This window comes from Triticum urartu, chromosome 7A, assembly GCF_056163025.1.
Source record: "Triticum urartu cultivar PI428250 chromosome 7A, HENAU_Tu73, whole genome shotgun sequence".
NCBI classification, from domain to species: Eukaryota; Viridiplantae; Streptophyta; class Magnoliopsida; order Poales; family Poaceae; genus Triticum; species Triticum urartu.
This window is the reverse complement of record NC_141879.1, coordinates 469,590,182-469,602,383: the sequence shown is the minus strand read 5'-3', so window position 1 is coordinate 469,602,383 and position 12,202 is coordinate 469,590,182.

The window sequence follows — 12,202 nt, the reverse complement described above, 5'->3', positions numbered from 1 at the left end:
AGGGGCACAACACCTTGGTGTTGACCTTGTAAAGTACGCAGGAGGAGAGCAGCAGCAGGAGGAGCCATAGAGGACTACTCCCAATGCGCCGCCCCCATCAACCACGCCACCCCGGGGGGCGTCCCCGGCATGGGCGCCAGGCACCAGGCCCACGCACATGGAGGAGGAGGAGGAGAACTTGGGTGCTAGCGTCTTTGCCTCAACGCCAAATGTTGGCGGGGAGGGGCCTTCCGTTTCCTAGCCGGGTACTGGCACACGTAAGCCGTTTGCCATTCGTCCCTGCTTCCCCCTTTTTTGGCTCCTGGTCCTAGCCTTGCCTCACCCCCTTCTTCGGTGCCCATATTCCTCCTCGGTGAACCCAGAGGACGTGGACGCTGTCATTGAGGGCGTCGCCAAGGCCGCCAGGGCGGACGCCAAGAGGATCGCCGCTGAGGAGGTCACCAAAGACGCTGCCGAGGACGTCACCGAGGGGCCCACCGGGGAGGCCGACAAGGCTGCCGCTGACGAGGCCGACAAGGGGCCTGCCGGGGAAGCTGGCGGGACCATTGCCGAGGAGGAGTAGGAGGAGGAGGAGGCTGGTGACCAGCCTTCCTCCTCTGCTACTTCCGGCTCCGGCAAGTACCTGAGGGTTAGTGACGATTTGTTCGTCCACCTTCCAGGCGCGTCGAGCACCAGGACACCGGTAGAGGGAGAGGTGTTCGACGACGAGGTGCTTGCCACTGTCGGGTTTGCAGTCGTCGACGAGCCGATCGTTGGCGGCGACGGCTCGCAGGAAGAGCGTCTCCTCCACGCCATGGGCACCAGCTTCCAGAAGCTCCAAGTGCTCCACCGCGCCCGCCTAGACAAGGCTAAGTCCAGGATGGCGGTGGTGGAGAAGGCGGAGGCGGACCTCCAGAAGCGCGTTGCCGAGGCGCAGGACTGGTTCCGCGAGGCCCACAAGGAGCTCAAGGCAGCCCAGGGTGAGCAGGCCAAGCACGACGTGGAGCTCACCATGAAGCTCGCCGACGCCCAGAAAGCTCAGGAGGCGGCGAAGAACTTGGCTGAGGCCGCCGAAGCCGCTCGGACCCAGCGCGAGGCTGCGCTGAACTCCTAGGAGGAGGACCTCACTGCGCGTGAGGAGAAGCTTGCCGCCATGCTTTGCAGCAAGGATGCAGAGGTGGAGAAGCTTGTCTTGCAGCGGACCAGTGAGCTGGAGCAGAGGCACAAGGAGGCACTCAATGCCCAGGCCCAGGTTCATGCCGGCAAGGTGGAGGACCTGGAGGCAGAGCACGACAGGCTGAAGGAGGAGGCCCTGAAGTTGTACCAGGAGAAGGACACGCTCAACAGTGCCCTGACAGTGGCGCAGGGCGCAGTCATCAGCAAGGCTGGGGAGCTCTCCGAGGCCAACAACTCCATCAAAGACCTCAAGCTAAAGCTGGACGGTCTCGAGAAGGTGCTGTCGAAGGCCACAACCCGAGAGGGGACCCTGGCCAAGGAGCTCGAGGCCGAGAAGCTGTTGCGGAAGAACGAGGGCCTCAACTTCGCGGACCACGTGGAGGGCGAGAACCGTTGGCTCGATCGCCTTGCCACCGTCGCCAACCAGGCCGCCGCATAGCTGGCCATCATGGGGATGCCGGACGTGAGGTATGTCCCGGAGCGGGGCGTGAGCCCCAATTGCAGCCTGACCATGTTCTTCGATAAGGTCGTCGGTGCTCTGGAGCGGCTCCATGCCAACCGGGCGGCCTCACTCGCCAACGAGTCCCGGAGGTTTTGCCAGGGTGCCATGACCAAGGTTCTCACCAAGGTGGCGCACTGGTACCCCGACCTCGACTTCGACGATGCGTTGGAGAGCTTGCCGGAGGGAACCGACCTTGTGCCGCTCAGGGAGCACATCGAGCCCATCATCAGCCGAGTCGGCGGAATTCAGAGGGTGGAGGGCCAGCGCCGGGATTAGGCATCCTGTTTTTTTATCGCCACTGTAGGTTCACAATCAAGACAATTGCTATCTCTAGTTAGAACCGCAGCAACAATTTGATGTAACATAACTCTGCAGTACTTTTTAGTATCATGCATGTTATTTTCCTGTTCGATTTTTCCTTGTATGTCCATCCTACATAACTAGGTAGGCTTGCCGGCGCGTAAACCCAGGGCGGTGTCGTGGGGACAGATCCCCATTGGCCTGCCGGGTGTGCTTGCTGCCGGGCAAACCACCTTACCGCCCTTAGCGTGGCCGCCCGAACTGTCGAGTTTGACTCGAGTCAGAGTCAGGAGCGTTGCCAGGTGCGGAAGGCTACCCCGCCACTCTCGACGCGGCAGCTTTGAGCTGTTGAGCGGACTCGAAACAGAACAAAGGCGTTTCCAATCGCGGGGGCCCCCTTGCGTGCAGGTTTCCCATACATAGGCCAGATCTCCGAGGACGATAACCTTAAGTGTAAGAGGAAATAATCCAAGGCTCTGAATGACTTAGCTTTTCTGTCGCCGAGACGGCATCGTTCCTCCAGCCGCCTTCTTCTCAGAAAACGAAAGCGATGAAGAATCGCTAGGCTAACTACCAGACCAGATTCTCACAATTGCGCCCCCTACCTGGCGCTCCAAGGATGTCGGTGTGGAACGACACCTATGGGATCACAAGAATCCCTACTACGGTAGCCGGGGCGCAGGGTTGCGAGGAGAGCAGGGCTAGTAGACAGCACAAGGATCGTTTACCTAGGTTCGGGCCGCGAGGATGCGTAAACCCTAGTCCTACTTTGGTGGGTGTACTTCTAAGAGTTCTTGAGCTCTCGAACTAGCTGTGGTCAGCGTGTGGTTCGAAAGAGCAAAATCCCTCTCCTCGTCGCCTCGGGCATCCTTTTATAGGAAAAAGGGGTTGCCACAGTGGCACACAGGAGGTGGAAAGGTCTACAGTGGCACGAGGTTATCCCACGTATTACAGGACAAGGTGCATTTAATGCATCGCTTAGGTGTCCTCTTGCTTTATCGGGGACGGGGGCGAGGCCCGTCCCAACCGTCGCCGCTCCTCCTCGCTTCGACACGCGCCTCAGCCAGGGATGTGTGCGGTGCCATGTAGGCAGACAGGCAGCTGAGTTGGCGCGGTGGTGGATCCTTCACGAAGATCTGCATGGCACCACGCAGGCGCTTGATGAGTTAGCCTGGGAGCTGCATGTTGTCGGCGTTCTGGGAACGGGGGTCCCCAGACTTGCCTGCCTGCGGCCTGCGGCGTGGCTCAAAGGGGGGCCCAGCACGGCCCATCTTCACCAGCACTAACCCAAGACCCTCGTGAGGGGCCAAGCCTCGCGGGGCGGACGACACGGAGCTTCCTCAGGCACGGCCTCGTCAGGCTGGCTCGCGAGGAGGCGGAGAGATCAAGGCGGGGTACCTCGCGAGGTGCCCGTGACGCAAGCCATGACGACTCAGGGCGCCAGGCGGGTGCCAGCCCGCGCAGTGTCCTCCTTTCCTCTTCGGTGCAAAGGGGGCAAGCGCAGCCGCGGGGTACCGAGGCATGAGGCAAAGGTTGCCGTTTCGGTGCAACGAGACCAAGATCAGGAGGACTACGAGACGGAGGTCACCGTGGAGCCCAAGACGGCGTCATCACCAGAGCTTTGCGCAGGCGAAGACTACTTTTGTCAGGATAGTTGATACTTGCTGTCCCCCTTCAAATTAGCCCGCCATTGTTGGCTCCCTTCCCGCTCAATATTTGGGGAGAGGACCAGGGCCACTATAAATAGGACCAGCCACCCACGTAGCAAAGGGGGGTTCGGCTCAGTCTCCTCCAAGGGCTCGACAAGTAGAGAGGTGGTAAAGAGAGAGAGAGAGATAGAGAAAGGTGCCTGAACTTCTCCCAGCAGTTCATCGCCCCAGCCAAGAACAGACCCTCGCGAGGCTGTTCTTCCTTGTACTATCCACTATCATCAGCCCAAGAGGCAATCACCACACCACACACTAGAGTAGGGTATTACACCACAACGGTGGCCCGAACCAGTATAAACCCTGTGTCCCTCGTGTTGTTCTTTTTGTAGCTTTGATCCTAGCGTGGCGGAGGGGTGCAGGGAGGTAGGAGGCGAAATCTCCGCGCGCACCCTAGTGTTCGAACCTCAAGGGTCTGCCGGAACCCGAAATCCGACATTTGGCGCGCCAGGTAGGGGTGTGCCAGAATTCGTCTTCCACCGCTCCGTTCTCCTCTGACCATCATGCCCATGTCTGATGCACGTCGGGCCCGCGCGGAGCGCCGGGCCGCCCTCGCTTCCCGCGTCACCCAGACAGCCCCTGTCGGCGGGCATCCTCGCCGTTCCCCGTCGCCCGCCATCAATGCCGCCACCGGCCCGGCGGAGGACGAGCAGCAAGCATCATCTCAGCATCCATCCGTGCGCCAAGATGGCCGCACCGCGACTCCCTCACTCGCCCCGGCTGGATCTTCATCCGGCGTGCTTCGCGCGCCCATGGAGGCTCGGGCTGCACTCATAGCGGCAAACGAGCTCCTGCGCTACCGTCCCGTTGACGACTTCTACGAAGAATGGCTCGACCGCGTCGCCGAACTCGTCCGTGCCGCAGGGGGCTCCCCCGTGCCGTCCGCTCCGCTGCACCGCACCCCGCCCCGCGCGGCCGACGAGGCTCCGGCGGCGCCCCGGCCGCCTCCTCCTCAAGAAGACGCCATGGCTCCAAGACGCGTGGTCCCTGGGCGGAACCCGCTCCGTCAGGTGCCAGCGCGGCAAGAGCAGAGCTGCCAAGAAGTCCCTCGCCCGCCAGAAGCTGCCCGGGCACTCCCTGCTCCAGCACGTCGCGACCATCCTCCTGCTCCGGCGCGCGGGGACATGCAGGACCAGGCTCTCCATCACCCAAGGCCCCCCATGGCCACAGCAGGCTGCCGCGCTTACGCCACCGAACTGCGCAGTGTCGCGTGGCCGGGCAAGTTCAAGCCGGACCTGCCTTCTCGCTACGACGGCACGGCCGACCCTGCAGAGTTCCTCTAGCTCTACGAACTGGGCATCGAAGCTGCCAACGGAGACGAGAAGGTCATGGAGAACTGGTTTCCCATGGCGCTCAAGGACGGGGCCTGCACCTGGCTCCTGAACCTGGCTCCAGGCATGATCTCCTCCTAGGAAGAGATGCGCACCCGCTTCATCGCCAACTTCCAAGGTACTCGCGACCGGCCACCCGCCGTGAGCGACATGCGCCGCATCAAGCAACAACCCAGGGAGACCCTGCAGAAGTACATCCAGCGCTTCAACAACGCACGCCTCAAGATTCCCAAGGTGACTGAAGAGGCCATCATCTCAGCCTTCTCCGACGGCGTGCGAGACGTCAAGATGAAGGAGGAGCTGGAAATGCATGAAGACCTATGCACTTCTTTGGAGCTGTTCAACTTGGCGAACAAGTGCGCCAGGGCTGAGGAAGGGCGTCTCTCCCTCCTTGAGCTGCCTGCCGCAGACCCGGAAGAGAAGAAGCTCAAGGCCAAGGAAGTGAAGCGCAAGGGGGCTGCCGTGCTCGCGGCAGAACCAGACACCAAGCGGGGCAGAGATCAGCCCGAACCCCCCAAGGGCAGCCAGTACTGCGTGTACCATGACCTCCACACCCACAACACCAGCGAATGCCAAGAACTCTGAGCCATGCGTGAAGGAAGGATCGGCCGTCGCCCTGACCGTGGTGACCGGGGATACGGCCGAGGAGGAGGAAGGAACACAGGGCGTTGGGAAGACCGTGGCCTGCGCCAGGGATGGCGCGACCAACCTCGCGAGGATCGCTAGCAAGACCCACCTTGCGAGGGAGGCTGGAGGGATCAGCCTCGCGAGGATCGCCCGCAAGGCAACGTAGGCCTCCCACCACTGCCGCCGCAGCCAAGGAGAAATGAGGACCGCCGCCAGGATGAGGAGGCTGGGGGCTTCCAGGAGCCGCGCGCGATCCCTGCATCCTGGGCGGAGCTCAGGCCCCAGCCTCTCAGCGCATCTTCAAGAAATTCGCCCGCGAAGTGAATGCAGGCCTCCCCAGGCTCGAAGCCACGCGCCCTCTCAGGTGGTCGGTGTGTGCCATCACCTTCAGCTCAGCAGATCAACTGAAGTGTGCGGCTACAGCCGGAGTCCTCCCAATGCTTTGTTCCCCAATCATCAGCAACGTGGTGGTCACCAAGACCCTCATCGATGGCGGAGCAGGGCTCAACGTCCTGTCCGTGGTGGTCACCAAGTGCCCTACAACCAGCTTCAGCCAACCAAGCCCTTCTCCGGTATCACCAACAGCTCTACAGTCCCGATCAGGCATGTCCGCCTCCCCGTCACCTTCGGGGCACGCGACAACTACCGCACCGAGCTCATCGACTTCGATGTCGCTCGCATCCGCCTGCCGTACAACGCCATCCTCGGGTACCCGGCGCTGGCCAAGTTCATGGTCGTGACTCACCACGGCTATAACGTCCTCAAGATGCCAGGGAGCGGCGGAGTCATCATGGTGCCCTGTGAAGAGAAGGACGCAGTGTGTTCCCTGGGGCGAGCCTTTCAGGCCGCATCACTGGAGGACCCAGATCACGGAAGCAGGAGGCTTCCCGAGGCCGCCCCCAAGAAGAAGAAGACATCGTCCGGCCTGGCCCCTCATGAGGTAGGCCCCTCTGGGCCCGTTCCTGCCCAAGGGGAACCTCCTTCCGTCACATAGGAAAGCACGCATGGCGCCCTCCTCAGGCAGGGCTCGGGGGCTCTCCCCTGGAGGGCCACCAACCTAGCAAGGGTCACGAGGGAGGCGCTGGGGCACCACATGGAGGCGTGTTTCAGAGCACGTTTCCCTCAAGAAGGAGCAAGGCAAGGAGATCCAGACCCACAGGAGTTCATCAGCAAGGCCATTCAAGAGCTACAGGAGTCCAGATTCATGAGAGGCGCCCGCCGCCTACCAGCAGTGGCTCCCCATCCAGGCGAGGATGGCGGGCTGCGCGTCTGCATCGACGTACCAGGGCTCAACCAAGTCGCCTCCCTGGAGCGCCTCTGGCCCTCGCGAGTGGGGCGCTGCGGAGGTCCACCCCACAGCTATGTTCGCATGCCTTACGGCTTGCCGAGCGCGGCTGACGCGTACCAGCGCCTCATGAAGGACATCGCGGAGGCGCAAGAGGCTAGGTGCTCTGCAGCCCTGGCAGAGATGAAGATGGCCCGCGAGGAACCGCCAGCGCCTCTGGAGCCTCCCGAGGCCCCTGGGCCTGGGGGCTCATGAGGATCGGCTCCCGCAGCCCACCGAGCCAGCTACACCAACACCCCTTCATCTTCAACGTCATCAGGTGACATCTTTCAAGTTTCACTTCCAGCTGGGAGCGCCCCCAGGGCTGCATTATTCCCAGGCCATGTGGGTCCGTCCCTGCGGCGTATATCCCTTTTATTTCGCGTCGTTAGCTTACCTTGTTGGGGGCGCCCCTCGGGCTGCATGATCCCCAAGCCGCTTGGGCCAGGCTCAGCGGCATGTACCCCATTTGCGCTCATTTCCGGTTATGTGTTAGAACTGACATGCTTGATTATTTGATGTCGGTCCGCGGTGCTTCCTTTTCTCCATGCTGACCACTTGCACGTTAAAGGGGGGGTACCTGAGCATTGTGACTCAGGGCTCTTACTGGCTCTCCAGTCATCACCCTCTGGCCTTGACCACGGCATCATGACCTGGCATACCAGCGACGGCTAAGACCAGCTCGAGGGCCAGGACCCGAGGACGTAGAGTGCAGGCATCTAACCGAACTTGCAGGGACACAACACAAGATAAGGCCCAGTGCCAGGCGCAACCCGCCTAGAGGTAGGGCCCCGTGAGTCCCGCTGTGGCTCACGGGTGCCCAGATACACCTCACCAGGCCCTACCGTGCCAGCCACGTGTCAGGGCGGGGCTATACACGCCCCGGGGGCTCCTCCCGGAGGGGGGCCCCCTCCCACGCACCAGTGGAAGCACCATGCTCCGCGCTGGCTGACGACACTGCCGAGGAGCGGCTATGCCCGTACTCATACGGAAGCGCTATGCTCCGCGCTAGTGATAAACAACTGAGGGTGGCCTCCGGGCCGCATCAACCTCAGGGAGCCCAGTGCTCAGTGTCTAGCCTCATCGCAACGCCTCCCCTCGGGAGTGCCGTGCGAGGGGGCTGGGCACGGGGGCTGCGCCAGGGTCACGCCCAGACGCACGCCGCCCATCCAGGTCCCCACGGGCCTGGTTCGTCGCACGCCTCTCCCCGAGTGGAGCCAAGGTATGAAGGTCGTTTGAGCGTCAAGGGGGGACCCCTGAGCATCGCGACTCAGGGGCCTAACTTGTCACGTAGCCCCTCACTCCTTGGTCCCGTCCTGGTTTCCGGTCGGGGCTATTGCTGGGTGAGGTACGCGCGTGGCCGGGCTCTGCAGACGTAGAACGGTGGATCCGCCCACATCACACCTCCCTACTTGCTGTTCGTGCACCAAGGGGGACTCCTGAGCATCGCGACTCAGGAGCCTAACTTGTCACGTAGCCCCTCACTCCTTGGTCCCGTCCTGGTTTCCGGTCGGGGCTATTGCTGGGTGAGGTACGCGCAGGGCCGAGCTCCGCCGGCGTAGAACGTAAGCAAGTAGGAAGGAAAAGCACAAATTGCAAAGGAATTCGAAAGCAAATATTACAGTCCACACTGTTATCCCAGTATCAGGTGCAAGTTTAAACGCCTCCCCGAGGCATGATACGTGTGCAGGAATCAAAAGCAGGGCAGGAGCCATGATGGAGTCACTTGACGGCGGGGGAGCGGCGCGGCGTGGGCTCGCCTCATGGAGCAGCGGGGTCGACGGCGCCTTGCTCCGGCTTGGTGCTGAAGGCCCGGAACTTCCCCAGCAGAGCCTCTGCGCGACCCTTCACGGCCTCGGTAGCAGCCACCGCGCACTGGCCGCTCACGAGCTCCAGCAGGCTGTCAAGGTCGAACCCGGGATCGCGAAGGTGGATGTGGGTGAGAACCCGCGTCAGTGCTGCAGAAGACAGAACGCACGCCTCGGCCTCGGTCGTGGGGCCGAGGCCAAGGGCGACATCTTCAAGAGCGTGGACCAAGAAGGGAAGCAGCTTGGCGGGGCCGTCCTCGGCGCCGGCCAGCGGGCTCTCCAGGCCGCTGTCATAAAGCGTCCTCAGCGAGGAGCGAGCCTTCGCCTCCAGCTCTGTGAAGGCCGCATGGTCTTCGGCGAGGACCAGGGCCTTGCCGTCCAGCTCGGCCTTCCTCGCCCCCAATTCCTGCTCCAGCGCGCCTAGGCGGTCGCGGCGTTTCTTGAGCTTGGCCTCCCGGCCCTCAACGACCGCCTCGCGAGCCTTCACGTCCTCTTCCTGCTCTTGGCGAAGGCGAACCTCTTTCGCGAGCTGATCCCGCAGGCCCTACAGCTCGTCCTCCAGCACCTTGCAGTGACCACGGGCGTCGACCACCCCTCCCAGGGCTGCATCGCGAGCAGCCTTTGCCTCAAGGACGGCCTGCTTCTCCTCGTCTCATGCCGTCGAGGCCTGGACTAGCGCCGCCCGAATCGAAGCCTCGGAGCGAACCCATCCAGAAACCAGCTCCAAGCGCCTGGCCACCAGGCGGGGGTCGACGCCGAGAAGATCCTGCCGCAGCCGGTCCAGCTCAGCAGCAGCGCGGTCCAGGACGGCGGAAGGAGTCGGGGAGATAGCATCCGGTGGAGTAGGAGGAGAAGGCGGTAGCATGGCCGCAGCATCCTGAGGCGGAGTCTGCCGCGCCCCGACAGCTGTAGCAGTGGCGGCAGACGGGAGCACCTTGGGAGCCACTTGGGCCGTGGGGGCTGAGCTCGCCCCAGCCGGCTCAGTCAGGCCCCGCGAGGATGACCGGGCGGGAGAAGCTTGTGCGTCGTGGTCACCTTCCTTCAAGGGCGCTGTCACGAACGAACCCTCAGGAGCCCCCTTTGACTTCTTCGCTGCGGGCGCCAACCTATCCAAAGATGCGGACGTCAAGCCTCAGAAGCAGAGCAAGAGATAAAGACAAGAATCGAACGCTTACGGGTCGTCGCCAGTGATCTCAAGCGGCCTCCGGCCAAATTTGAAGCTTGAAAGCCGGCTGGAAGGGTCAACCGCGGGAAGCTTGGAGGCGGGAGAAGCTTGTGCGCCTGCGGTTCGCCCCGGGGCCGAGGGAGACCCGCGGGAGATCAGCCCGGTCCTGTCCTTCTTTGGGATCGGGGGCGAGCTCCCGCCGTCCTGCTCGTCGTCGTCTTCTTCGTCATCCTTGTAGTCATCATTCGGAGAGAGGCGGAGAACGCGGGACCTGCGCCGTGGGAGGGGAGCCCTCGACTCTCCGTCAGTCGCCTCGGAGTCAGGCCCTTTTCCGCGCTCCCCTCCTTCATCTTCTTCGCTGGAGTTGCCGGAGGGCATGTCCACCGGTTCCTCGGGAGCCTCCAGGGGCACGGGCCCTTCCCCGTTGAAGACAGGCATGGACTTCACTACCCGCTCCCAGTCGTCGCGAAGGAACAAGGGCGTAGGAGCGCCCTCCAACCTCGCCACATTGCCCCCGACCAGAGATTGGACAACCGCGGCCAAGTCTCCGTCGGCCCAGGCCGCGGGGCTCGGACGGGGCCTCCACATTGGAAGCGAGTACTGCCAAAGCGGAGCCAGCTGGTGCTCCAGGAACTCCCTCAGCAACGACGCGCCAGTCAGCTTCGCCGCCGCCATGTCGGCCGGCCTCAGATCCGCGTCCATCTTCTCCAACACCCTCTTCGCGCGGGGATCCGTGAGCTCTGCCCGACCCCAGTTGCTGGAGCTCGTAGGCTGCTCGGTGGGCAAGATCAGCCGAGGGTGGATGCGCTCAGCGTCCACCAAGACCCACTTGCTCCTGAAGCCCTCGATCCTCTTCCCAGAGTTCGAGATGGCAATGGCGCCACCGTACGCGATGAAGCTCGCGCACGTGGAAGCAGGACCGCGAGAAGTTCGGAGGGAGAAGTAGTGGCGCAGCAAGGCCACTGAGGGCTGCACCCCAACGTGGGCCTCGCAATAATAAGCAAAGATCGCGAGGAGAAGGACGGAGTTGGGATGGAGATGCAGAGCCTGCAGCTTGTAATGGCGGAGAACAGAGAAGAAGAACTCGGAGAAGGGAGGCACCAAGCCAGCGACAATGGTGCTTACGAAGAGTGGATAGAAGGTGCTCCTCTGACCCTTAGAGGTGGCGGAGCCGGCCTTGAACACCTTCGCCCCGTCGATGCCTCGCACCGTCGCTATCCGGCGCAATCGGGCAAGGCCCGTCTCCGACATGTTTGGCGGGTCCAGGGCAGACGAGTACCAAGCCGCGGCCGGGGGCTGGCGAGGCGCCATGGCTTCCTGGGTCGCACGGTCAGAGCAGATCTGGAGATTTCAGAGGAAGGGAGGAGAAGCGCAGGAAAGGGGATCTGAACGGCAACCGGGGGAAGCAAGAAGAAGGGCCTAGGCGGACGCCACTCTCTTATCAACTCGCACGGCTTCTAAGGCGCCCACGTCCAGTCAACCGCCACGCGGCGCCCAAGGCCGCAGGCTGTTAGGGCCCGCGGCGCTTCGCTCTTGCCCTTCCACCTCCCTGCACGGCCAAGTCCGGGCGCGCCTTGGGCCCGGGGGCTACTGTCGGTGTTCTGGGAACGGGGGTCCCCAGACTTGCCTGCCTACGGCCTGCGGCATGGCTCAAAGGGGGGCCCAGCACGGCCCATCTTCACCAACACAAACCCAAGACCCTCGCAAGGGGCCAAGCCTCGCGGGGCGGACGACATGGAGCTTCCTCAGGCACGGCCTTGTTAGGCTGGCTCGCGAGAAGGCGGAGAGATCAAGGCGGGGTACCTCGCGAGGTGCCCGTGACGCAAGCCATGACGACTCAGGGCTCCAGGCGGGTGCCAGCCCGCGCAGCGTCCTCCTTTCCTCTTTGGTGCAAAGGGGGCAAGCGCAGCCGCGGGGTACCGAGGCATCAGGCAAAGGTTGCCATTTCGGTGCAACGAGACCAAGACCAGGAGGACTACGAGATGGAGGTCACCGTGGAGCCCAAGACGGCGTCATCACCAGAGCTTTGCGCAGGCGAAGACTACTTTTGTCAGGATAGTTGATACTTGCTGTCCCCCTTCAAATTAGCCCGCCATTGTTGGCTCCCTTCCCGCTCAATATTTGGGGAGAGGACCAGGGCCACTATAAATAGGACCAGCCACCCGCGTAGCAAAGGGGGGTTCGGCTCAGTCTCCTCCAAGGGCTCGACAAGTAGAGAGGTGGTAAAGAGAGAGAGAGAGAGAGAGAGAGAGAGAGAGAAAGGTGGCTGAACTTCTCCCAGCAG